The following is a 26,181-nucleotide window of genomic DNA, read 5'->3' as shown; positions in this document are numbered from 1 at the left end:
AGTCAGATCCTATATTTTCGGAGGATTTGGGGGCCCCAATTCATCCTTGATTTACCCATGATTTACACCAGCGCGAAGTGGGGTGTAACTGGCTTCCAGATCAGACCGGAAGCATTTTGCACTGGTGGGAATGATTGTGCAAGGTGAAGGCAACAATGAATTGGATTGTACATCCCCACAGGAGCTGGGGTCCCTGTCTGGGAGGGCCAGGGGAGGTTTTTATTTATCTTTAATCCCAATTCCTTTAGTGGGTTGCAGGTTTTTTCCTCTGCCGATCCTGGAGCTTTAGCAGATCACCCAGGAAAAGCAGGATATTGAAACAAAAGCCACCTCTGGCGTGAAAAGAAACAAAACAACAAAGAGAAAATCAGCAGCTCCTCTGCAGGAAACCACTCGAGAAAAAATGAGCAAACCACAAGAATAGAAAGGAAGGGAGTCCTGTCTCCAGGGGTGGATGCGAGGCACCAAGCCCCCCTCCATCCCCTGCGGTAACCAACTAACTGCAGCAAAAACAGCCAGGAGGGTAATTCAAGGCCTGCGGAATCCCACAGCTCCTATCAAAATAACACGGCACCATCCTCGGCAGAAAACTCTCAGCTATTTGGTTGTCCATTGAAATGCTCCCCACCGACTGAAGAGACCAGGACGTGACAGACATGAGTCCGGTGTCTAGCCAAGAGTGGCTTTACTTTTGCAAGTGTGTCACCTGGTGACCAACTGTCACGATCAGCAGTTCTGGTTTTCAAACCACTTGCCCAGTAAACCCTGCATTGTGCCTGCATTTCTCCAGCAAAGCCAGGGAGAGCACCAAGTGGGATTCAGCCAGGGGAGTTTTCTCTTAGCTCATTTCTCTCTCTTATGGGTGGAAAGAGATGAAATTGCATGTTTCTCCTTGTTGTTAAGATCCCAGGATTACAGCTCTGACACTGAGGGCTGGGCAGGGGGAAAGGTAGAACAAGAAGAGACACACACTCAGGATATTCCCTAACACGCCCGATGCTGAAATGCCAAAAACAGGCATTTCTGTGACATCTGCAAAAAGCAACTTTTTGGCAAAGTCAAACCAGTGTCTCTTTTACAGCTGGGTCAACATTCTTCCATCAAAATATTGCTTCAGTGGAAAACGGCATTTATGAAAAAACAAGCAATTTTCAGTAAAAATGTAATTTTTTTGCCACAAGTGTTCAGGTTTTTGTCAAAAACCCCAAACCTGAAGATTTTTTGGTTTTAAACTAATTCTTGTTGGAGGGGGGCCTGGAGTTTTGGTTGTTGTTTTTGTTTTGTTTTGTTTTTACAAAAGAACCCCTCAAAATGACAAAGAAAAATGTTGACAAAAATGAGAAAAAAAATAATTTTCATCAAAATATTTTGCTGGGAAAAACAAGTGATTTCCCAAGCAGCTCTAGTCTCCTTCACCAGCCCGGACAGAGGGAGACAACTCCCAGCCAAAACCGGTAAATCCTGGCGATCATGCCAAACGGATCTTTGGCTTCATTTGGGGGCTGACTAGTTGAGTTGGGCCTGAATCAAACCCAGATCTGAACCCCCCGTACACCCCGGGAAAGTTCTGCTCTTGATCGGCTTCTTTGCACCTGGGGCTTCATCTCCTAATGTGAGTTTCACACCGAATTCGGCTTAAAGCAGCACTTTATCCCTGCCTAGCTCCTATCCCCCGCACAATGACTCTGCTGAACTGTCCCTTCATATCCCAGAGATGTTGCAACCCAGCAGAGCTCCTTTCTCTTGACAGTCCCAAAGGGACGGTTGCTCTCAGTTTCTGAGGCCTCATAATGCAAACAGCATCCCAAGTCCAGCTCAGGAAAAGTCAAAGTTTACCAGCCTTTTTGCTAGAGTTTGACAGGGCTTCCTGCTTTTTATAGCTTGTTTAAACAACAAACCAGAATCAACCAGAGAGTCTGAAATGTAGCTCAGAACTGTGCAGATAGAGAGAGGGGGGAAACCAGTGCTACTGAGATTCCAGCCTACGAAAAAAAAATTAAAGCGACTTCTGCAGATGCTAAAACATTTGAATCGAATAGCTTTACTGCACAGATGGGCCTTAGACTGCACAGATAAGATCCTGGGAGTTTGACTAGTGTTAAATGCACTGACCGCACATATTCTGTCTTCCAGCAAGGACTCTCTCTCGCTCTCACACACACACGTTCAAGCAGCAACAGAAATTTTCACAAGAGCCAGGGCATTAATCGTGGGGCCCTGGCCAAATTCCAACATGCTAATTACATTCTGCCTCCCTAAGAATCCCACCCACTTCAGTCTGGATACAGGGCACAACCTTCACTGCCTCCCTGAGACTGCTGTGTAGCACTGCTGTGCGCTGTTACAGAGAAGCTGGGTAACAACCCTGAAGTGGCTGCATTTCAGCAGCGGGCAAAGCAATCACCTTTTATAGTTGTAGGATCTTTGGGTGATAGGCCCTAGATACACATCAATCCTTTTATTCCCTTTCTTTTAAAGAAACTGGAGCCTATTTTGCGCTTGACAGAACCCCCAAATATTTCAGTCTGACGAAACAAAGTGGGAGCACTTAATAATAAAAGAGCAAAATATCAGAGGAGGTCAGGGTATTGCATGGGACACCTGCTTCTACCCACAGCCCAGGTTGTGAGCCAGACTGGCTAACAGGGCACATGCGATTTGCATTCACATTTACTTTATTTTGCAGAATCCTTTAAAAATCAGGTCCAAAAAGCCTTTTCAAAATCCATCATCCCCCACACAGGAGACCTCTATAGACTGAGCAATCTTGGCTCTTTCCCCACCACAGTCTCTCTCTTAAAATCCTGATCCATTGTATGGATCAACAGCCAGCAAAACGGAATCCCGTCTCCCACCACCACCACTTCCTCCTCAGCAGGGGCTGCTCGATGGCTACACACATTCAGAAGTGCAGTGAAGTGTTGCACTGGCCACAGAGGGGTGCCTGCACAGAGGAGCCCAGCTATGCTGACAGTGATGCAGAATGAAAGTCCCACATTGTTTCGATGCATCACGGTTGCCTCGTTGCAAATCACTTACAGTGAAACTTCTGCAGAGGGCGGAGTATTTTCTGTTACAAAAATAACTGCGATGGAATCATAGAAGATTAGGGTTGGAAGAGACCTGAGGAGGTCATCTAGTCCAACTCCCTGCTCAAAGCAGGAAGGATTCTATTGTACCAGAAGGAGAAGGCTTGGTCTTTTTAGAAATGGATGAAACACACGCACCCAAATAAACACACACACACACTTCAGCTGCCTTCACACGACGAGCTAGGGGTGCGATTTTCCTCCTTGTGAACACATACTTGAGCTAGTCGTGCAACCGTGCAGCTGTGGTCGCATGAGTATGGCAGCAGAGGCATGGCTGAGCCATGCCAAGTACGTACCCACTGGTTTCAGGCAGGCGTGTACTTGGCACAGCTCAGCCACACCTCCTCTGCTGCTCCCCTGCGAGCACAGCTACACCGCTATTCATACTCACACTAGCGCGAGCATATGGACGTGAGCAGAAGAGTCACACCCCTAGTGTGTAGCGTAGACACAACCTCAGAGTATTAGATCTTTGGGACAGGGACTGTCTTTTTGTTCTGTGTTTGTACAGCACACAGCGCACCAGGGACCTTCTATGTTTCAGCCGGGAGTTTTGTTTGTTAAATTGGAAAGTCGACGGGTTTGTTGTTGTAGAGTTCTGGCCAGGGGCTGAGCACATCAATGTGTTATAGGTGTATGGGTCATCACACTGGTTTGTTATGGTAGGGTTATGGGTGCTGGGCTGTGCGCTGGTTTGTTATCGTAGGGTTACGGGTGCGGGGCCATGCATGTGGGTTTGTTATTGTAGGGTTATGGGTGCTGGGCTGTGCGCTGGTTTGTTATCGTAGGGTTATGGGCGCTGGGCCACGCATGTGGGTTTTTTGTTGTAGGGTTACAGGTGCTGGGCCGCGCATGGCAGTTTATTATTGTAGGGTTACGGGCACTGGGCCATGCGCTAGTTTGTTACTAGCTAGGTCACCAGTCACGGGGTGTGCGGGGGGGAACCCTTAGAAGTTTGGTGATGAAGCTTATCCAACCCCCAAACTCTGGACCTCTCCTCCAGCCTTTCTCAGCTCCCCTCCTCACCCTCCCTTCCTCTGCACAGCCCTGACACCTCCTTCACTTCCCTCTCTCTCCTGTGGCTTCAGCCATACAGCCCATCTGCCAGCCAGCTTACAGCAGAGATCTCTGCCTAGCTCTCTGCTCCCAGCACCCCCTGGCTGCCTGTTTCTAATGCACCCATCACCTTGGTGCCCAGCCTCATTCTCTGCCCCTCCACCACCCCGACCAGCATTGGCTGATCAGACTTCCCGCCTCCCTCAGGAGCCCCCCAGAGTGAATCCTCCTGGGTTGTCCTGATCACTGCAAATTCGCCTGGAACTTGGGGCTCCTCTGCTCAGCTCCATGGGTGAAATCCTGGGCCACTTTAACACCCAATGGCAGTTTGGCCCTGGACTTTAACAGGGCCAGGATTTCACCCCATATCTTTACATGCAGACCCCTGTTGAAGGCTGCATGTTTCTCCACTTCACCTCGCGGGCCTCCTCACGACACAGAACCTGAGTCTCATGGTTCCTATAGGGATATAGGGACAGCTCCTTGTTCCAGCCTGGTCTCCAGCAGAAGCTGCTCCCTGCTCACTCCAGGGTGTCATGCTGGGCAAGGCCCCAGCACTGAAAGAGCCAGGTGCTGTGTGTCGCAGGGTGAGCTGCCAAAGATACTGGCTGGGCCGGTGTCCTGGGAGAGGTGAGAAGGGGGCACTCAGCTGAGGAACCAAGAGATTTTTCAAGGTGTGGGAGGGGGAGGAAAGATTTTTTTCCCCAAACACTATTTTAAGTTTAAGTCAAATTTGAGGCCTGCCAGCCTTGACTGCCTCCCTTTGCCCCAGGGTGCCCAGAATTTCCCAGGACAGTCCCAGAGTCATCCACTCTCTCCCACCCCAATTCAGTCCCCAAGTCAGCTGCTCTGATCCTGCAGGCACAAGATTAAATGTAAGTCTCCCCAGTACACAGAGTGCAGCTGAACTGCATGCAATTTGTAACCGGTTTGATTCACTGATAGGAACGCAGGGATTGCTGGACTGGGTCAGCCCACTGGCCCATCTAGTTGTCTATCCTGTCTCTGACAGTGGCCAGCATCAGATGCTTTAGGGGTAGGTATAGGAACCCTGCAGAAGCAGATGAGGGATAATGGGACCTACGAGGTGTCATCCTGGTGTCTAATAGCTAGGGTTTGGTTTAAGCTCTGAAGCAGGAGGTTCTTGCCTTCCAAACGCTGCACAGATCTCACCAGCAAGCTGCAAAATTAATTTCTTACCCGTGAAAACCCCTCTCTAAAGTTAGCAGCCCTAGGAAACTTTCCATCACTATAAGAGTAAAGCTCTCGGGGACAGGGTCTTGCCGGAAATCAATTGCAGGTGGGCAGCAGAATACAGCAGAAGATTTGCTGGACCTGTCCCCAGGGAGGAAGTTTAAGGTAATAAGATGCACTTGTACCAGACAAGCGGGGGCTTCTGCTGGAAACTTCATATACTTATAATAAACAGAGGACCGTGGACCAGATTCTGGGCCCACCTAACACAGACCCTGGGTAAACACTTGCTCAGGGAAGCAAAGCTGGTCCCACCAGCAACTTAATACATCCCATAAGTGGATTCTTGGGCACGTGCAATATTCTTTGGGCAGCACAACCCACGACGATAAATTAAAGCAGAATGAAACCTTGATCCTGCGTCCCTCTGAAGTCAATGGGACTCGGCACAGGCTCCAGGGGTAGCTCTAGGTGAGCGTGAGACAGGATCAGGGCCTTAGGTATCCGACCTTTAGCCTGCCAGAGGCCAGACTGCCTGCAAAGCCACCCTTTTTCCTTGGAGTTCAAGTCAGGGCTGCGTGGCAGGATGCTTGGAGAAGGGAGTCAGTATTGCTATGGAGGTGAGGTGTAGAGCATGGTTTTCTAGTGTGCGTTTTAATTACCGCTGGAAGTGCCCAGTGCAGCAGATGGCATTTGAAATCAAGTAAAAAAAAAGAAATCAGTGAATCAGTATAAAGAACCTTTGACCTCAATGTTTTCCTGTGATACCTGTAAGTCATCTGGGGCCAGACCTACACCTGGAGGAAGCAAGGGCAACTCAGCCCCTACTGCTCCAACACGCTACATGCTGTGTGTTTAGATAATGCCAAGGAAATCAAGGGACATGAAGGTTATTTTTTGGAGAGCAAGTGCTCTGTGATCTGAGTTTCACAGTAGCAGTGATGCGTAGTGTACAGTGGGAGACAGACAGTCTTGTTTAGTGGTCGGAGCAGGAGTCTGGGAGCCAGATCTGCTGCTGCCTTAGCATATCTGTGATTTTGAGCAAATACCGTCAACCTTTTGTACCTCAGTTTACCCTGCTGTACAATGGGTGTGGCAGAGCTGACCAGGGGGGTCGAGAGGCCTAGCTGATTAGTTATGGTCTCTAAGGTGCTTGGAGACCCATGGCAAATGGCACTAACAGAGGGGCACTGTGTTTTTACGACGATCTGCACTTTTGGGTTAAACTCAGACGTTCCTCTCTGAGCAGACACAAAAGTAAAAATAACTGTCAAGCGCAAAGCTAACCACAGACTTTTTTTAGAACACAATCCATAAAACAACAGGCCATTTCAGCAAAACTTTAAGTAGTACCCAAACACACAGCTACACGGCCTTGGCGTGGCTACAATGGCTCTGGCTGTCCCTTTGACTCCCAGCACTTAGCAGCAAATCTGGTAGCCTCAGAAATGCCTCCAGCTTTCTGAAACCGTAGCACCTAGAGGTCCCGATTGAGACTGGAGCCCCATTGCACTAGGCACTGTGTAAACAGGTGAAACCCCAGCCCTATTACAATCAATGACAAAACTCCCACTGATTTTAATAGCCAGGATTTCATCCTAAGTAAGAGACAGCCCCTGCCCCAAAGAGTTTACAGTCTAAATAGACTTGATGGGTAGAGACCAGGAGGAGGAATAGAGAGGGGGAGTGACTTGATTAAAGTCACACAGCAGGTGAGTGGCAGAACCAGGGTCTCAGGAGTGCCCAGCCAGGCCCCTTTCTATTGGACCACTTCCTGCTCAGTCCAACCGTCACATAGTTTAAATACTGGAGCCTCTTTCATAGCACTGACTTTGGATGCCCAACTAGAGACCCTTGTTCTGGATTTCCAGAACAGCTGAGCATCCAAACGCCAGCCAAAGTCGACGAGAGTCGCCTACCTAAATAGCCAGATTTCCAGAGGCACCCAGCAGCTCCCAGGCAGTCCCACTGGCGATACTGGGTGTTAGCACTTCTGACAATCCGGCTGCTCCCTTAGGTGCCTGCATACAATGTAGGAGGCTAACCATGGGCCCCACTTAGTGAAAATCTTGGCCTGGGTTTCTCATTACAGGGCTGCCCAAAAGGGAAGGCATGGAAAATCCGGGTCACTAGTGGAAATGTTGGCTGTAGGTCTCCAAAGCCCAGCCATAGCTGTAGGGATGACAGCGAGGAAATGTGCGATTAACGGTTAAAACCTTCTCCTGCAGGGCAGGCTCAGGAGATGGGACCAGGCATGGCATTTTAAAAGGATCACCCCGGCCCCCCGGGGTATCTCAGTGATGCTGGAGCAGGCAGGCTGCCCTGTGCCATCACTGTCCCTCGGATAGTTTCAGTGACAGCGCCTGGCCACCAAGCGCTCAAACTTTCTGTGCCATCGCATTTCTGTAGTTTACCCACAGGGAACATAGACTGGGCTTTAGCAACCCCCCCCACCCCCACTAGTCCCTCTGCCCTCCGATCACTCCGAACCCTGAGGCATAAATCACATCATATACCTCTTGGGCACGGGGAAGCGAGCTCTGCAAAGGAGAATCAGCATCAACCCCACCCCCACCCGCATCTGCGTGGCAAAAGGAAACGGGTGTGAATGCCCTCCTGGCTCAGCGCCTGGCTAGGTATCGCCTAACTCGTGTGTGCGCCTCCTGGGATGCCAGGATCGGACCCTCCCCAGCCTTCACCCAGAGGGAGCCGCGCACCTCGGGGACGGGCAGAAGAGACCCGGAAAGATGCTGCGTCCTGCAGACGCGGGGGAGGAGGTTAAAGGCTCCCGGGGGGCAGGTGGTCTGCAGCTGACCCCGGCAGAGACAGGTACGCCCGGCCTAACGTCCGCGGGGACTGGATGTGGTAGACGAGGAAGCGCCGCTGCCCCGGGTACCAGCTATCACCTCCCCGCCTCCATGCACCCGTCCCTGGGCACCCTGCAGGGGCGCAGGGTGCCCCCAGCCCAAGGAGCCCCCCATTCACCCACACACCTGGTCAGTGGCTTTGCCCCGAAACTTCCCGGCTGCTCCGCTCCCGCAGGGCGGCGGCCCCGGCTGGGTGGCGAGGAGGCTAAGCGCAGCCCCGCCCCGGCTCGGCTCGGCTCGGCTCGGCCCGGCGCTGTCACTGGCTGGGGGGAGCCGAACTGCAAAAGTCGCTTGAAAAGTCACGGCGGCTCCGGCTGCCCTGCTCGCGGCTGGCTCTGGCTCCCGGGCGGCACGGACCGTCCTTTGCATAGCCACGCCCCCTCCCGCCGCGCTGATTGGAGAAGCTCCGGCAGGCTATTTGCATAGAATGGCCGGGCGGTGTTTCAATTGGCGGCTGGCTGGAAAAGTGTCCGTCATAGCTCCGCCCCTCAGCGTGACGGGGCTGTGGCAAGGCAGCTGGGACCCGCTCATGAATGACTCCTGCGGCTGGGGTAGGTTGTGTGCCGGGGAGAGGGCTGGATCCAGGGGGCTGGAGGCTCTGGACCTTGGGGCCTGGATCCAGGGGGCGGGTTCTGGATCAGGGGTCGGGGAGGGATTTCTGGATCTGGGGGGTCCTGGGTCTGGGGTCCAGCCAAAGCAAGGACCTCTGGTCATTTCAGAGAACTTCCCACAGCAAGCCACACTGGACTTTCCCTTGCAGCTCACTGGCTGTTCGCTCCAACCCTTCCCCTCCCACGCAGCCTAGTCACTTGAGCTTAACTCCACACCTGCCCCGTCCCACTCCTTCCCCTTCCCTTCCATGTAACTTATTCCCCCCCACCCCGCCCAAGTGACAACCTCCCCTCTCCCCCGCCAAAAAATAGTGTGGAACTAACATGACAGTTGCTCCGTCTGCCTGTGTGTTATATTCCTTCCCCCAGCCCGAGGGAGCCAGGAGAATGGGGCTCTATTCCCACCTCTGACCTTGGGTGAATCCCTCCCTTTCTGCCCCGCTGTTTCCCCTCCTGCCCTGTGGCTGTCTGATTTAGATTGTAAGATCTGTGGGGCAGTGACCCTCTGCGATGCCATGTTTGTACAGCACCTGGCACAATGGGGCTCCATTCTTCGGCACTACCATAATAAACATGATTAATAATAATACTGATCCGCGGTAGGAGGAAACCTGAGTGGGGGCAGATGTGCCGTGGTGACATCATGTGAGGGAGTGTCAAAGGAAGCTTGAAGGATGAGCAGTGGAACTAGAAGCTACAAAGCACACTTGCTAATTTTCAAGCAGTAAATAAGCACCCCAACTTTCACAATAAGCCAAAAATCAAGTGAATCCCATTTCAAAACAAGCCAGTCCCTAAGAACCCCAACACTCTATGTGACTAGATCCCCCCGGCCTGCAGTCTGGGACTGCGGTGGGCCTGCTGTGCACCCCTGACTCTCTCCCCCCCTTGCCCCTGCTTGCCCCCCCCTTAGCCGTGCTTACTGGGAGCCGATCAAAAAAAGAAGCAATAAGCTACAAGCCAAACAAGCAACAAGCTACAAGCCAAAAACTAGCCAACAAGCAACTCACAAGCCAATTAAGCCAAAAACAAGCCCAGTTTCTGCGGGTTTTTTTGGCAGGTTTGGCATGTCTGTTACAAAGCGCCCAGGCTGCTGAAGGGTGTCTGTTTCCAGGGAGGCACTATTAAAACGAACCAGGGATCCATGCATCACAGGCCCCAAATCAGAGAGATCACTGAAAATCTGGGCCAGCTCTTCTCATGCCTGGAGTTTCCAGGGACAATAGACGTGCTGCGATTATCTCTGTACTTTTACCCCCACGTCTCAGTGAATCAATGCGTCAGCCTTGCAGTTGGCAGCCCCTCTTACATACAGGGCTTTGGAGCTGTGCTCCGGCTCCGCTCCAGCTCCAGGAAAAAACCTGCAGCTCCACTGCTCCGGAGCTGCTCCGTGCTCCAGCTCTGGGCTCCGCTCCAAAGCCCTGCTTACATATACATCACGAATGCCACAGAGTCATTGTCAAGCAGCTGGTCGGGAATCTGAACTCTGCCAGAGTCCACAGCTTTACACATTGGGGGCCAAACCCAAGGCTGACTGACCCCCTGTGAAATGTCTTTGGCATCACAGTGCAGAATCTGGCCCTTGTGCTTCACTTGATTAGGTTTACTTATAGCACTGGAAATGGGTGGGACACAGGTTTTATTGGTTAGAGCAGAGGACTGGGACTCAGGACTCCTGGGTGCTTTCCTCTGAGTGGGAGAGAATGTGGTCTGGTAGTTAGAGCAGAGGGGTTGGAACTCAGGACACCTGGGTTCTCTTGTCAGCTCTGGAATTAAATAGAAGTCAAGACCTAGAGCAAGTCCCTCTCTCTGCCTTAGTTTCCCCATCTCTACAGTGGGTGTAATGCAGCTTCCCTATACAGCAAGTGTGTGTGTGTGTGGGGGGGGGCTATGAGGTGTAATCCAGGTTTGCAAACACCCTGGGGAGGGTGACACAAATGCCAGGGCCTTATTGTTCTTTGACTTTGTTACATTTTAAATGATCCCCCCCACACACACACAGTCAAGACCCAGAAAATGCTGGAAACAAGCAGAAAATCTTATCAGCACCTGGGATTTCTGCTCCTTCTTTAAGCCCCACTCCAACCCCCTCCATTCTGACTTCCCTTCCCCTTCCAGCAGGGCCCATGCCAAAACGCCTGGCAGCCAATCTCCTCCTTTCTACCCTGGCACTCTTCGCTGTGTGACATGGGGTTGGCCACCAAGCGAAGGGATGATAGGGCCCTCCCCTTCCCCCAAACAACGTGGTCTTTGTTGGTACCACAACAGAGCCTCCAACTCAGGAATGGGAGGTGGAGCCTTTCACCTGTCGGCCACTCATTCAAATTCTGCCAGACACTCTGCAATGAGTTGGTGGGGTCTCAGCCCACGACAAGGACCAACCTCACAACAGGAATGCCAGAATAACTGTCTCCTTGGCAGCAGTTTGAGCTGACATCCAGGTCTGAGCCGCCCTCAGGCCTGACTTCCCCTGTCCTTCCTAAAAGTGGACTCACAAGCTGAGGCAATGCAGCAGGTGGCGGGGGGGAGGTTGTGGACGAAGAGAGCAGTTTGCCCTGACACCATCTGTGTTGTGCCATGGTGGTGCAGACAGGGCTCTGTGCTTCAGAGCTGTCAGTCCGACCCCTTTCACAGTGCTAAGGGCCATATGATTCTTTGAACTAAATCCCAGACAGACACAATCACATGGGCCTACTGAACCTGGAAGCTCTTTGGGGCACAGACTCTCTTTCTGGTCTATGTTCGCACAGTGCCTAGCACACTGGGGTCCTGGGGCATAACTGGGGGTCTTAGGTGCTACCATAATACATGTAAATAATAATACACATTCAGAAACAAACATCAACACTTCCTTATTATCTTCAAATAAAGCCATTTCCTACCCATACCCTTCCGCTCTGCTTTCAGGTCTAGTCCCAGACACACCCTGGACCTGGCCTGGCACCACCCCCTCCTCCCCTCTGGGGCCCAGAAAGTAATGCAACATGGACAGGGGTTTTTTAAAAGTACATTTTGTGAGGGTGCCAGAGATGGGCTGAGCGACCAAACAGAAAGCTGCTGCTCTCCAGTGAGGGAAGATCCAGCCGGCTTCCCAGGGATATGCCCAGAGCGAAGGCAAAGCCTGAGCTAATTATTGCCACAAACCATTTTTAGGGGCTTATTGTTCTAAACTGCAATCAAGGCCTCACAATAGTGAGATCTAAATAATCCAGGGCAAAGTCACAGTGGAATAGCTGAGGCTGAAACTGCTGAAATCTCCCTTCTGAATGTTATAGGGTATTTATCAGTGCATCTCTCTCTAGGGCCAGAGACATTTAAAACTCAGCTAGGTAAAGCACTACATCTAATGGGCCAGATTCTCTTTTGCCCTCCAACTTGTGCAGACACTTACAACAGTGCAAAGTGTTGTCAGATCAGAACAGCTGCGTTTTACACTCAGACTGCACTGGGGTAAATGACTGGAAATGGTGCAGGGCTATGGGAAAATCGGGCCCAGTGTAAGGAACAACCCTGCACTGGCCAGATTTAATAGTGCCTAACACAACTGTTTCATGATTATTAATTATTATTTGTATTATTGCACCGTTCATCTCTGACCCTCACACTTTACACAGCATTACTAGCAGACTGACTGAGCCTTTCTAGTGACAATAATAGGTCACACATCTAGGGGATAGAAGCATGCTAGACATGAGTAGAAGGTGATACAGATGGTTACAACTGTGGTTGTAAGTAACCTAGTGACCTGTGGTAATTGATCAGCCATTTATAGAAACATCTACTTATCCTTTATTAACCCTTTATAAACAGAAGCTGAGTACAAGGTGTGCCCCATTCATTTTTAGCTCTCAGCCAGGGCTTTTCATCCCTGGATCTCACAATGCACCATGAAGGAAGGTCAGTCTCATTATCCTCATATTATGAGAGGGGAAGCTGTTGCAGAGAGGCTTGTTGGAATCCTGCTAGGACCTAATCTGGAGCTGATCAAGAATGAGCCCTGAGCATCTCTCGTGATGGGACATCAAACAAAAGCAAATCTCCATGAATGGTCTATGACTCAAACTCCTCTCTGAGTCCTACCGGTGATCTTGCCCTAGGGTAGGTTTGGGGGGGACACAGTGGGGCAAGGTTTTTGGAGGGAATGCTGTAGGGTAGATGAATCCTGCCCCAGATGGGATGGATATTACAATCCATGACTGCTTTTCCCAGGCAGCCTCTTTCTGATGCTGCTTTTAATCAGGTTAAAAGCAGATAAAATCTGTGTGAAACCTCACCACGATCACTCCCACCACGAGCGGTGAATCTCCCACCCGCCGCCCAAGGACCGGTGCTTAGAATCTGGAGCGAGGCAAAAAGTTTGTCAGTTCTGGACAGCAAAACATCCCTCCACCTCGAATGCAAAGAAATGGCAAAATTCTACCCTGACACCAGTCTCAATTCATGGCCTGTGATTCGATCCGGGAGAAGAGTCACAGCAAGAAACTTTAGCACCAGCAAAATTTGCCCTGCCCATCTCGCTGACACATGGGGATAACAGGGCTGATTGGTTTCTTAGCCCTACTCTCCCAGTGATGCGTTTCCCCCCAGTTGTCTAGTAAAAGAAGATGGCCTGCGTGTGAGACCCCCCCCAAGGCACCATTTTCAAGGCACACAGAGTGACTTCACAGCACAGCTCCTGACCAGATCAGCTCAGGCCCCGGGATCATTTCCCCTTTGGCTTTTCTGGTGCAATCACCTCCTCAATGAGCCCTCGTTCATTTCAGCCTTGCAGGTCCAGCCTGGGGCCAAGGGGGTTTCCACCTCTCTGGCATCTGGCCACTAGCTGGATGGCAATCAGCACACGAATGTCAAGCACACATGGAACAAAAAGTCTGAACCAAAGAGCAAGCCCAAGGGTCTATCAGTACGGTGGATATTTGCTTTGAGGTAGCTATAACCCCAGGGCAGATGTGCTGCACCAGGATGACCCAAGACTTCCACCCAGGCAGCTTATTCCAGTCTGAAAGCAATCAAGTGCTTCTAACACTGGGGGTTTGCATCAGCACAGTGACACCAGTGCAAAGATCCCCAGTGCCGACAGGCCCCAAAGGGAGCCAGGGCTGGGTGACAGGGAACTTCACAGAGTATTTGAGAGTTGAGGGAAGTTTGGACTTCCCAGGGCAGTATGTTGCTGGTGAATGGAATAATCCCCCATCTGCGTGAAAGCAAAGCTGGGCCCAACTCTTGGCTTCTGCTCCAGACAAGGCTTCTTACAAGAGCTGGGAAGTCACCCAGGTGATGCCTGAGAGCAACTGAAATGGACCTTCGTTCCTGGACAAGGGTGTAGGAGACCTGGGTTCTACTCCCAGCTCTGCCACTGACCTGCTGGGTGACCTTGGGTAAGTCACTTCCCTTCTCTCTGCCTCGATTTCCCCTCTTACCCTTTGTCTACGCAGACTGTAAGCTCTTTAGGACAGGGACTGGGTAGCCCTTTGTGTCTGCGCAGCACCTACTCAGCGGTGTTCTGATGGCTGTTGTGCCTCTGGGTGTGACTGTAATATATGTGATCACTCTTGGTTCAGATGTGGTTACAACCCTGAAATTTGGGCTGAGGCTGGTGAAGTTCAGGGTGGGGCTGGCTGGGGGAAAGGAACTGGGGCTTTTGGTGGAGTTTCACTTTGAGTCCTCGGGCGTTCGCAGACCTGCAGTCTGGGGGAGGTGCAATCCCATGGGGCAGAAGCGAGAATAGGTTTGTCCCAGGCCATACAAACCCAAAGCACCTGGTTTGCTGGCCATCGTCCGGCAGACCCTGCTTACCCCCCGGGAAGGAAATGTGTGTCTGCACTGGCCTCGTGAGCTACTCTGAGTGCTATTGGACGCTGACGGGTTTGGCCAGAAAGGCACTTCCCATTCCCCTGCACAGGGCATTCAGCACGGCTCCAGCTCTGCTCCAGACAGCGGTAAGGAGCTGTCCTGGCAGCTGGATTCAGAAGCCTTGGGGGAGCACTGGGGGCCCTGGAGAACACCACTGTTTACAGCAGCTAAATGGAACTGATGCAACTTCTAGGCTCTAGTTACGCGATAGGAGCTGCCTAGCTACCAGGTGGGATGCTGGATTAGAAAGGGCTTGTCAGGAAATAAACTCTCTCCCCAGCTCCATGCAGGGCACACTGGGCTGACATGGCTCCTGCCTCCAGGGAGAGTCTGTGAATAATGAACGCCCTCACCCATTCACCCAAAGTTCCCAGCCCTGAAAGTAAAACTCTAAAGGACACAGGCACATTATTGCAATGGCTTTGAGACTCATCCAATTTCCACATGTAGCGAATAAACTTGGGTGGATAAACAACAGGGCAAAATTCCTATGGGACATCCCAAACCAACCCTTCCAAAGGCCAAAATAGGGTCTGTTGACCCTTCCTTAGAAAGGTTAGTGATGGGGAGACTGGGTGGCCCAGGATTTAGGGGGATGGGACACCTCTAAGTCACCAGTCCAAATCCAGCTGGTGTGCTGGTAGTGACCAAATGCCAAACAACTGAAAGGTGGCCTACGTGACGTCAGCGGACGGAGCTCAGTCCAATTCCCAGCCAGGCAGATGTCCACAGAAAAGACCTGCCAGTGGCACAAGGCAGCTTCCCTGTAGGAAGCCACGGCAGAGAGGCCAAAGACTGAATGAACCCCGGGGGCTGCTCTCTTGCCCTGAACGGGTGGTAGCGGAGTCAGGGGAAGAGGGAGCAGAGGCAGCTGTCGGTGCAATGTTTCAAACCGCTGAGCTCCGATGCACAAGTATCACCTTGCTGAGCGAAGGGAAGTCTGGCTGCCACTCAGAGCTCTGCCGGGGTGTGGACCTTTCTCTGCCTGCTGCCCTCAGACGCTCACGATGGGGAGGGCACCCTAGATTGCTGGGTCCATCCCTCCTGCTATGCTGGCATGTCCAGCATGTCTAGCAACAGTCAGCTCTCCTGCTGGGCTTTGGTCCTAGCCACTCATGGCCATGTCCTGAACACAGGTACTGGGTGAATTCTGTGGGATCCTCCCGAGAGGCCATGAGCTGCCCCAGGATGAAGGAGCAGTCCTGGGAGCAGCAGGGAGAGGGAAAGGGGAGCAAGGTGGAAGGTCTCTCCATCCTGAGCACTGGGAGAGGCTCATTTTACAGGCAGCTCCGGGTACACAAGAGCAGCATCTTTCCTAGGCCTGTGGCTGCTGTCTGCTTATAAATCTTGTGATCTATAGAGGGCTGCAGAGTGCAATTAGCAGGGTGTTAATTAGCATCACTCATAATCTTAATTGATCCTGGAAGGGGAGGGAGTGCAGAGGATATGTCAGCATGTGTGGAATGACACCTTGTATCCTGGGGTCTCCTAAGAGCTGCTTGGACCACAGAATAAGCCTCTGGCCTGGAGAGAACCCCACTGCCTCTGACCTGCACTGAGATGCCCCTGCCCTTGCAGGCCTGAGATTCCGGAGTTCAATCCCTATGACCTACAGCAGGCAGTCTGATCTCTCCTTAGCCTGCCAGCAAAGGGGGCACAGCAATGTGGACACCTGGGGTGGCCTGGAGGTGTGTCCCTGAGGGTCAGGGCTGGTTGCTAGCTGCAACATTTGTGCCATTAGGCTGTGGGTGGGGATGGTGGGCTGGTGAAAGCTCTCTCTGCTTTGTTGATCTAGTGGCCTGGGAATGCTGCTTTTTCAGAAAGCTCTGGGCAGTCATTTCATTGCAAGTCCCAGTCTCTGCTCTTCCTGCCTTTGGTGCTCGGAGCTTGTGCTCAAAAGCTTTTGGCTCCCTCTTGAGGTCTTTCCTGTCTCTAGATCTTTGCTCTTCAGTGAGAGCCAGCAGATCACGGAGATAAATCAGCAAGATGAAGACAGCTAAGATGCCTATCAGGGGCTCCTCACTGCTGGGCGTTATCCCCCGAGAAGTGAGCTAAGCAAATGTTTGGCCTTAACCCACCTCGAAAGAGGCCCAGACTCAGAATAGGGAAGCGGGTTTTCATGCACCATAGAGGGCAGAGGGGGTAGAAAAGGGGATGATCCAGAAAGGAGGAGAGAGTCAGTAGCAGACTGTGGTGCTTATAGTTAGTGAGATAAACGTATCCCTGCCATTCAATCAGGCGCAGCTCCACTGATTCCAACGGAGTTGCACCGGTTGACTCCAGGCACCTACCAGGACCGGATATGGAGTAGCCCTGCCACGCACCAGCTAGTCCGTCCCCCTAGATTGTTTTACACGCCGTGTTCTCAGCCTTGGCCAAACCCAGAAGAACTCGGACAACATCCCATTTAGGCTCTCCCTCCGGGGGGGCGCTCTCTGTGCCAAAATGCCCTGGAGCCTCTGGGTCGTGGCCTTTCTTTGCCAGAGGGTTCTGTGACCCGTGGCCGAACTGCGCAAGAGAAGCAGCGCAGCTAGGGTCAGAAAGAAGCAAATCCGATTGACCACTGGTCACTTTGCTAAACCCGCCCTCCCACGGGCTGCCGGACCCTGGGCTGTTAACTTGGACAGCAATGGAGTAAATCTTGGCACGCCCCAGGGCCACCAGAATCTCTGACAAATATTCCCAAATATTCCTAAATCACTGAGATTTCTTCAGACAGACTCGGAGGCTCTGCTCCCATCTTGCCACTGACTGTCCCAGACAGCCCTGGCTCTGCTGTCTGGTGCAGGAGGCAGATGGCAGTGAAGGGGATGGGAAATAAATAGCACAGGCTTATGGGTCCATGACCTTGGGCCATGTCACAATAACACAGGCCAAGGAGCTGAAATCCCCTGGGGGAAAAAATGTCGGGTGGCCTGGAAATTAACAGGAGCTAAAACAGACTTCCTGCCAAAGCCAGCAGGCTGGCTTCCAACATAGTCCAAGAACCTTATTTCTGCTGGGCAGAGGTGGAAAGAGGCAGGCTGGTACCGTGCTACACACCCAGGTGAGACCAATTCTACACTGACACAATTAGTAGCATTGTTGCCTCTCAACTAGGAGGTCACAGGTTCAAATCTCCCATGAGGACTGAGGCTCACACCCACATGCTGATGGTACAATGCAAGCCACGGCTTTGTGCAGTCACAGAAATGCAGGGCTGGAAGGGGCCTCCAGAGGCTGTCAATGGCTGTATCGCCAGAAACGAACAGTGTGACCGCCTGCAGAACTTGGGCCTTCCCTGAGTTAATTCCTGTTTGAACTAGAGCAGATTGTTTAGAAAAACATCCCATCTGGATTTAAAAAAGTATCAGTGATGGAGAATCCACCACAGCTCTTGGTAAGTTGTTCCAATGATTCATTACCCTCACTGTTGAAAATTTGCACCTTATTTCCAATCTGAATTTATCTGGCTTCAACTTCCAGCCACTGGATCTTGTTAGACCTTTGTCTGCTGAACCGAAGAGCCCATTGTCAAATTTTGTTCCTCCTGTAGGTACTTACAGACTGTGATCAAGTCACCCCTTGGCCTTCTCTTTATTAAACTAAATAGATCTAGCTCCTTGAGTCTATCACTATAAGGCATTAAATTGAGTTCCCTCCCTGTCTCTGGTGGGTAACCTGCGTGGACAGAGCGATTATGTGGTACATTTAGAAAAGAGTCAGAGACAAGCCTGGAGTCCCAGCCAACCTTCCTCCTCTCAGTAAAGCATGATCCAATGTTGTGTGTGAGATGCCACTGGGCCCACAATGGTTGCTGCCTTTGGCCCCAGCCACTCGCCTGCTCATTGCAGGGGGGAGGAAGGGGGGTAGAATCTGAAAGGCACTGGGCCTGATTCTGCCCTACACTGTGAGTAGTCACTTGCACCAGTGTGTAAGTGACTACACCAGAATCAGCCCTCCCCCCCGCAATATACAATCCTATTCTCTAAGCAGGTGAACAGGGTACTGACACATCAGGTGTTACTGCAGCATAGTTCCATCCTGGCATACAAACCAGATCACTGCAGCTTCAGGGGGAGAGGTTTCAACCAGAGGCAGCTTGGACAGGGCCTGTGTAAGTCAGATGATGGATGATGCTAGGAAACTGGGTTGCCTACAGACCCAGAGTCAGACCGCCTAAAAGGTGGATGGATCATGTCAAGTATCTCAGCAGCAAGTGTCTTCCTTGGCACATCTTCGATCCGGGGGCATAACACGATGCCAGGACAATAACAATGACTGAACCCCCAGCCTTCGAACAACATTTCCTCTGCAGATTCATTCTGAGACAAACATGGCCTAACCGTGCAAAGAAAGGAGGAGGTGCCTACAGAGCTCCAGCACCCCTGCTCCCCACACTGACTCCATCAGTGGCCTTGGACGCATCTCATAACCTCTCAGCCTCACTTTCCCTATTCTATAAAATGGCCCATCCCCCAGCAATGCTAATGTTTGTGACATACGCTGAAGAAGTCAAGTGGGAAGTATTTGTGCTAGTTATTTCCTGGGCTAGGATTTACAGAGGATCCTTTTAGGAATGGAAAAACTTTGGCCAGGGCAGATGTCTCCCTGTAAACAGCACTCTGGGCATCCCCATTCTATGTCTAGGTACTTCTCTGGCCCCCATCACCAGAGTATCTGAGCCTCTTGCACTCTTTAAGGTATTTATCCTCCCAACAGCTCTTGATATCCCCATTGTACAGACGGGACCAGGGACACAACGAGACTTGCCCAAGATCACGCAGGAAATCTGTGGCAGGTTTCCAAATGCCCAGGCTAGTGTCCTAAGCATCGCACCATCCTTCCTGCTTATTCGGCATTCCAGTAGTTCACAGCTCAGAGCATGTGGATTCTGCTCAGTCTGAGTCATTGGAATATGTTTACATGTGTTTCTAGGGATCACACAACAGGAAGACGAGTTTCGCCCCCCAAAGAGACACAACCCCGCAGAACCAGGACCATGGATCTGTTTCTGGGACCAGCCAAAACTCCTAGTGAACTGTGGGCAATAAAGACAGGTTTCAGAGTAACAACCGTGTTAGTCTGTATTCGCAAAAAGAAAAGGAGTACTTGTGGCACCTTAGAGACTAACCAATTTATTTGAGCATAAGCTTTCGTGAGCTACAGCTCACTTCACTTCACTGTAGCTCACAAAAGCTTATGCTCAAATAAATTGGTTAGTCTCTAAGGTGCCACAAGTCCTCCTTTTCTTTATGGGCAATAAAAACATCCCGCTCTCTGCCGAAGGGTCAGCCTTGCTAGGAGGAGGGATGCTTTCACACTGAAGAATGTGATTCCCTGGGAGCATCAACCAGGAGGGCTATCCCAAGGGGAAAGGCACTGCTGCTTCTCAGAGATATTTATAAGAGATGGCAAACCCGTCGGCTCTAGTGGGCCTTTTGTTGAGTGAACGTCAAGGTCCCGACCTGTCATTTTTTAGCCTCATTGCTCAGTGATGTATCTTGAGGGCTCTCTTCCCTTGCTCGCTCCTGACATTTTTAATAGACTAGTAATAATACCCCAGGCTGTGTGTAGCAGCAAGAAGAGATGTCTGTCAAGGATCTGATTTTCAAAAGAACCTAAGCATGAGTTCCACTGAGAGTCACCGTGCTCCTAAACCTCCTGGGTGCATAATACCCCCACCCCCAAGTGAAAAGTGGTCTCAAACAGGTGTGAGGGTAAGCAGCAAAGCACTGTATGTGGTACCGCAAGGAAGTCCAAATGAAATGCACCAGACTCTTGGAGAATCATAGAATTGTAGGACTGGAAGGGACCTCAAGAGACCATCTAGTCCAGTCCCCTGCACTCAAGGCAGGACTAAGTATTAGCTAGACCATCCCTGACAGCTGTTTGTCTAACCTGCTGTTAAAAATCTCCAACGATGGAGATTCCACAACCTCCCTAGGCAATTTATTCCAGCACTTAACGAGGTGGAAATTGCTGTGGGCACAGCAGAAAAAGCAACTAGGAGGAGAGCATGGGGAAAATCAGAAATGTACCGAGAGTCAGTCTTCATTATACACATCCAAGGGCCCACACAATGGGCACCCACATAGCAGGAGTCAGGCCCTGTCACATCCTGTGTCACAACGGCTGGTCACAGCCACATCTCATGGGACAGGAGTCGCCATCGCCACCCAGTGATTTCCCCGCTGCAAAGGGTTGCTGTTCCTTATGGAGTTCCAGACTGCCAGCTAAATGACAGAGCTTGGACACTGGTGATTCTGGCGATATAAATACCTAGGTCAGTTCATGCTAAGGAGAATGCCTGTGTGTCCACTGCTGCAGCATCCAAAGGGCAACTCCCATCTTTTCATGTGCTGTGTATTTATACCTGCTACTGTATTTTCCACTCCATGCATCTGATGAAGTGGGTTCTAGCCCATGAAAGCTTATGCCCAAATAAATTTGTTGGTCTCTAAGGTGCCACAAGGACTCCTCGTTGTTTTTGCTGATACAGACTAACACGGCTACCGCTCTGAAACCAGCAAAGGGTTCCTGGCATTTCTATTAAAGGGGAGAGATGGGGGCAGTCAGTGCCCCTGATTTTTGTGTCCTCCCAAAGAGCTGTGTGCACAGATGCCTCTGTGTGGTGCTGTGCAGCATTCAGCCATTTCACCTGCCCCACTGGGAGCGTGAGAGACCCTTTGGGGCTCTGGCCCCTGGCGTGCCAGAGGTGACCCTGCTCCTCACGTGTGCACTCCTGGCTGGGCAGCTGATGCCTGAACCCACTTCTGTCTCTACATCTGCCCCAACAGCTTCCAGTTAATCAGTAACAGGAATGCGACACCCAAGCTGCAGTGTTCATTTGCAATTAACACCTGGTACAAAGGGGACTAGGTGGGAAGGGAGAAAAAGCATGAGAAAAACAGACACAAAACAAAGCTGTGGATAGTCCCCTTCCCTTGCATTATGGTGCAGTCTAATCTGTAGACATCTCATCTGCACAGAGTAGGAAGGGAGAAGGGGACTGACAAAAGTATTTACCCACTTGCTTTGGGGACCTGCAAAAAATGCCCCCCTTGGAGTGAAACTGTCATATGTAGTGGGGACAGAGGGCAGGTCTCCGCCGGCGCTGCTGAGCAAGGCAAATAGAGCATTGCAATGGGTTTAAGCACAAGATCATGCAAACAATGGGAAAAGAGAGAGGAGGGAAACCCATTCCCAGAATTCCTCTCTGCTTTCATTCCGGTTTCTCACAGAGCAGCTTGAAGTGCTGGGGGATTTGGTGAATGACAGGGCAGGCGAATCCATTGAGATCAAATAACCAGCACCCCAAAGCTGCCCCTCAAACTCGCAGGAGGCGCGAGACATTTGACTGCTGCTATTGCTCCTGCTTCTGTGTTTCCAGGCTCCGAGCAGGCCCACGAGCAGCGGCACTTCATGAGACCGGCCCAGCCAAAAGCCCTGGGAGTTTCCCCACAGCCTCTCTCCTTGTCACATTTCTAGCCCGGTTTTTGCAGCGCCAGGCAGCTTGAAGGGATCGGTAAAGCAGTGGAGTTCCTGAGTCCAAACATCCAATCCCCCCAGCCTTTATCAACTGACCCACTCTGCCTGCTCCCTTCTGCACCCTCCCCCATGCCTGGTGCTGCTTCTAAACCCGTGATGCTGCTGCTATGGGGCAGGAGGGCCATGCAGAAACATACACAGTACAGGCAAAGGCCCCTGCTAAAAATACAACGAGCAATGGAAAATGGTATTTATAGAGCCACTGATTCTGGAGAAGTCATAGAATCATAGAATAACAGAGTTGGAAGGGACCTCTGGAGGCCATCTAGTCCAACCCCCTGCCCAGAGCAGGACCAATCCCAACTAAATCATCCCAGCCAGGGCTTTGTCAAGCCTCACTTTAAAAACTTCTAAGGAAGGGGATTCCACCACCTCCCTAGGTAACTCATTCCAGTGTTTCACCACCCTCCTAGTGAAAAAGTTTTTCCTAATATCCAACCTAAACCTCCCCCACTGCAACTTGAGACCATTACTCCTTGTCCTGTCATCTGCTATCACTGAGAATAGTCTAGATCCATCCTCTTTGGATCCACCTTTCAGGTAGTTAAAAGCAGCTATCAAATCCCCCCTCATTCTTCTCTTCCGTAGACTAAACAATCCCAGTTCCCTCAGCCTCTCCTCATAAGTCATGTGTTCCAGACCCCTAATCATTTTTGTTGCCCTTCGCTGGACTCTCTCCAATTTCTCCACATCCTTCTTGTAGTGTGGGGCCCAAAACTTGACACACTACTCCAGATGAGGCCTCACCAATGTCGAATAGAATGGAACGATCACGTCCCTCGATCTGCTGGCAATGCCCCTACTTATACAGCCCAAAATGCCATTGGCCTTATTGGCAACAAGGGCACACTGTTGACTCATATCCAGCTTCTCATCCACTGTCACCCCTAGGTCCTTCTCTGCAGAACTGCTGCCTAGCCATTCGGTCCCTAGTCTGTAGCGGTGCATTGGATTCTTCCATCCTAAGTGCAGGACTCTGCACTTGTCCTTGTTGAACCTCATCAGATTTCTTTTGGCCCAATCCTCCAATTTGTCTAGGTCCCTCTGTATCCTATCCCTACCCTCCAGCGTATCTACCACTCCTCCCAGTTTAGTGTCGTCCGCAAACTTGCTGAGGGTGCAATCCACACCATCCTCCAGATCATTAATGAAGATATTGAACAAAACCGGCCCAGGACCAACCCTTGGGGCACTCTGCTAGATACCGGCTGCCAACTAGACATGGAGCCATTGATCACTACCCGTCGAGCCCGACAATCTAACCTACTTTCTACCCACCTTGTAGTGCATCCATCCAGCCCATACTTCTTTAACTTGCTGACAAGAATACTGTGGGAGACCGTGTCAAAAGGTTTGCTAAAGTCGAGGAATAACACGTCCCCTACCTTCCCTTCATCCACAGAGCCAGTTATCTCATCATAGAAGGCAATTAGATTAGTCAGGCATGACTTTCCCTTGGTGAATCCATGCTGACTGTTCCTGATCACTTTCCTCTCGTCTAAGTGCTTCAGAATTGATTCCTTGAGAACATGCTCCATGATTTTTCCGGGGACTGAGGTGAGGCTGACCGGCCTGTAGTTCCCAGGATCATCCTTCTTCCCTTTTTTAAAGATGGGCACCACATTAGCCTTTTTCCAATCTTCCGGGACTTCCCCCGATCGCCATGAGTTTTCAAAGATAATGGCCAATGGCTCTGCAATCACACCTGCCAATTCCTTTAGCACTCTCGGATGCAACGCATCCGGCCCCATGGACTTGTGCACATCCAGTTTTTCTAAATAGTCCCGAACCACTTCTTCCTTCACAGAGGGCTGGCCACCTCCTCCCCATGCTGTGTTGCCCAGTGCAGTAGTCTGGGAGCCGACCTTGTTCGTGAAGACAGAGGCAAAAAAAGCATTGAGTACATTAGCTTTTTCCACATCCTCTGTCACTAGATTGCCTCCCTCATTTAGTAAGGGGCCCACACTTTCCTTGGCTTTCTTCTTATTGCCAACATACTTGAAGAAACCCTTCTTGTTACTCTTAACATCCCTCGCTAGCTGCAACTCCAGGTGTGATTTAGCCTTCCTGATTCCATTCCTACATGCCTGAGCAATATTTATATACTCATCCCTGGTCATTTGTCCAATCTTCCACTTCTTGTAAGCCTCTTTTTTGTGTTTAAGATCAGCAAGGATTTCACTGTTAAGCCAAGCTGGTCGCCTGCCATATTTACTATTCTTTCTACATATAGGGATGGTTTGTCCCTGTAACCTCAATAAGGATTCTTTAAAATGCAGCCAGCTCTCCTGGACTCCTTTCCCCCTCATGTTATTCTCCCAGGGGATCTTGTCCATCAGTTCCCTGAGGGAGTCAAAGTCTGCTTTTCTGAAGTCCAGGGACCGTATTCTGCTGCTTTCCTTTCTTCCTTGTGTCAGGATCCTGAACTCGATCATCTCATGGTCATTGCCTCCCAGGTTCCCATCCACTTTTGCTTCCCCTACTAATTCTTCCCGGTTTATGAGCAGCAGGTCAAGAAGAGCTCCGCCCCTAGTTGGTTCCTTCAGCACTTGCACCACGAAATTGTCCCCTACAGTTTCCAAAAACTTCCTGGATTGTCTGTGCACCGCTGTATTGCTCTCCCTGCTACCTCCACAGCCTCAGTTCCTTTCAGTTGCCCCCTACTGTACATGACGGTTCTGTGGCTTTCTTAATGCTGCACTGGACACATGGAAAGACAATACATACAACCTGCAGGGAAGCAGACATGGAAATAGTGGCTTATCCCTCAGTGCCTCCTGAAATAGCTGCTAGTATCTGCAGGAACTGGACACCCTTTGCCACAAGTACCACACCCACAACCGGAACCCACCCAAGCATAGAACATTCCTGACCAAGTTCCCATTTGAATAACCCAGTTCTGCCTTTAAATTCCCTCTGGAGTTTGACGTATACGTTGTATTAATCCTTTCCGTTTCTAAATGACACTGAAGTGTCACTGCAAGCTATTAGGCAGCTGCCATGCTCCTCCCCAGAGATGGCTGCATTTTAGTCCTTAACCAAGCAAAACATGTTCAAGACCGTAGGAGTTTTGCCTGATTGTGGACTGCAGAATGGAGCCCATGGCTTGCAAAGTGCTTTGAGATCCTCCTGATACATTCAGGAGCCCAGATGACTGGCTGTATCACTACCAATGGAAGGCAGATTAGGCTATTGTGTTGTTCTCACAAAGGAGTCAGGACAGATTTCCCATTCTTCCTACCCCATCCTCCTCCCCAGGACTAAATATCACCCCGTGTCCACTGGGGCTATTTACTCACAGGCGCTTAGCTATGCAGAATTGCTGAGCCCTAGACCTTTGAATTATGTTAATGGGGTTGATCCAAGTCCTTGATGAACTTGAGAGCCTTTTCTCACCATACAGGAAATCGGGGTTAGCCGAGTCGCCATGGGAATAGCAGGGAAAAAATGTGGACAAGAAACTTCGGAGAGAAGCTTAAGGACTGCACAAAGAGACACATGGAAGAATGTGAGAGGGAGAGAGGAGCTGGAGATGCCACTGTGCGTTGCACAGGCAGCCAGGGGTCCAGGTGGCAGCCTGGACATCTGAATATCATCTCTCTCCTCCCCCTTCAACACAGAAAGGCACATGGGTCGGGATCCTCAGCTGATGCAAATCCACATTGCTCTGGTGAAGCCAACAGATATTCCCTGATTTACCCCCTCTGAGGATCTGGCCCGTTATAGATAAAACAAACCAACCGAAGGTAACACTGACCCCACTTCCTACACAGGGCAAAGGTTCTTGACGCTGCCTTCTGGCTAAATTACGCTAAAGGCCCTAGGCCTGATTCTGACCTTAGACCAATGGGACTCCACTGACTTTAATGGTGAACCAGGTCCAAATTCTCCTTCACTAGCCAGGGACAAACTGTAGGGCTCCGTTGAAGACTACTAGGCCAGGTTTTCAAGAGCTCCTCACTTAGCAGCTCTCACTGA

The 26,181-nt window shown here is 50.9% G+C and overlaps 1 protein-coding gene across 1 annotated transcript in view; it reads right to left on the bottom strand.

Moving 5' to 3' along the window:
• MEF2B (myocyte enhancer factor 2B) overlaps positions 1 to 24,450 on the bottom strand; it is a 49,386-nt gene extending 24,936 nt beyond the window's left edge. Inside the window, exon 1 of the mRNA XM_074939402.1 lies at positions 23,589 to 24,450. The gene's annotated coding sequence lies outside the window, so the exon portion shown is untranslated. The remainder of the gene's footprint in view (positions 1 to 23,588) is intronic.
• Positions 24,451 to 26,181: the final 1,731 nt, after the last annotated feature.

The sequence above is a fragment of the Natator depressus genome, chromosome 25 (assembly GCF_965152275.1).
Source record: "Natator depressus isolate rNatDep1 chromosome 25, rNatDep2.hap1, whole genome shotgun sequence".
NCBI classification, from domain to species: Eukaryota; Metazoa; Chordata; order Testudines; family Cheloniidae; genus Natator; species Natator depressus.
The sequence above is the reverse complement of the archived record's forward strand: the minus strand, read 5'-3'. Positions and strand labels throughout refer to the sequence as shown.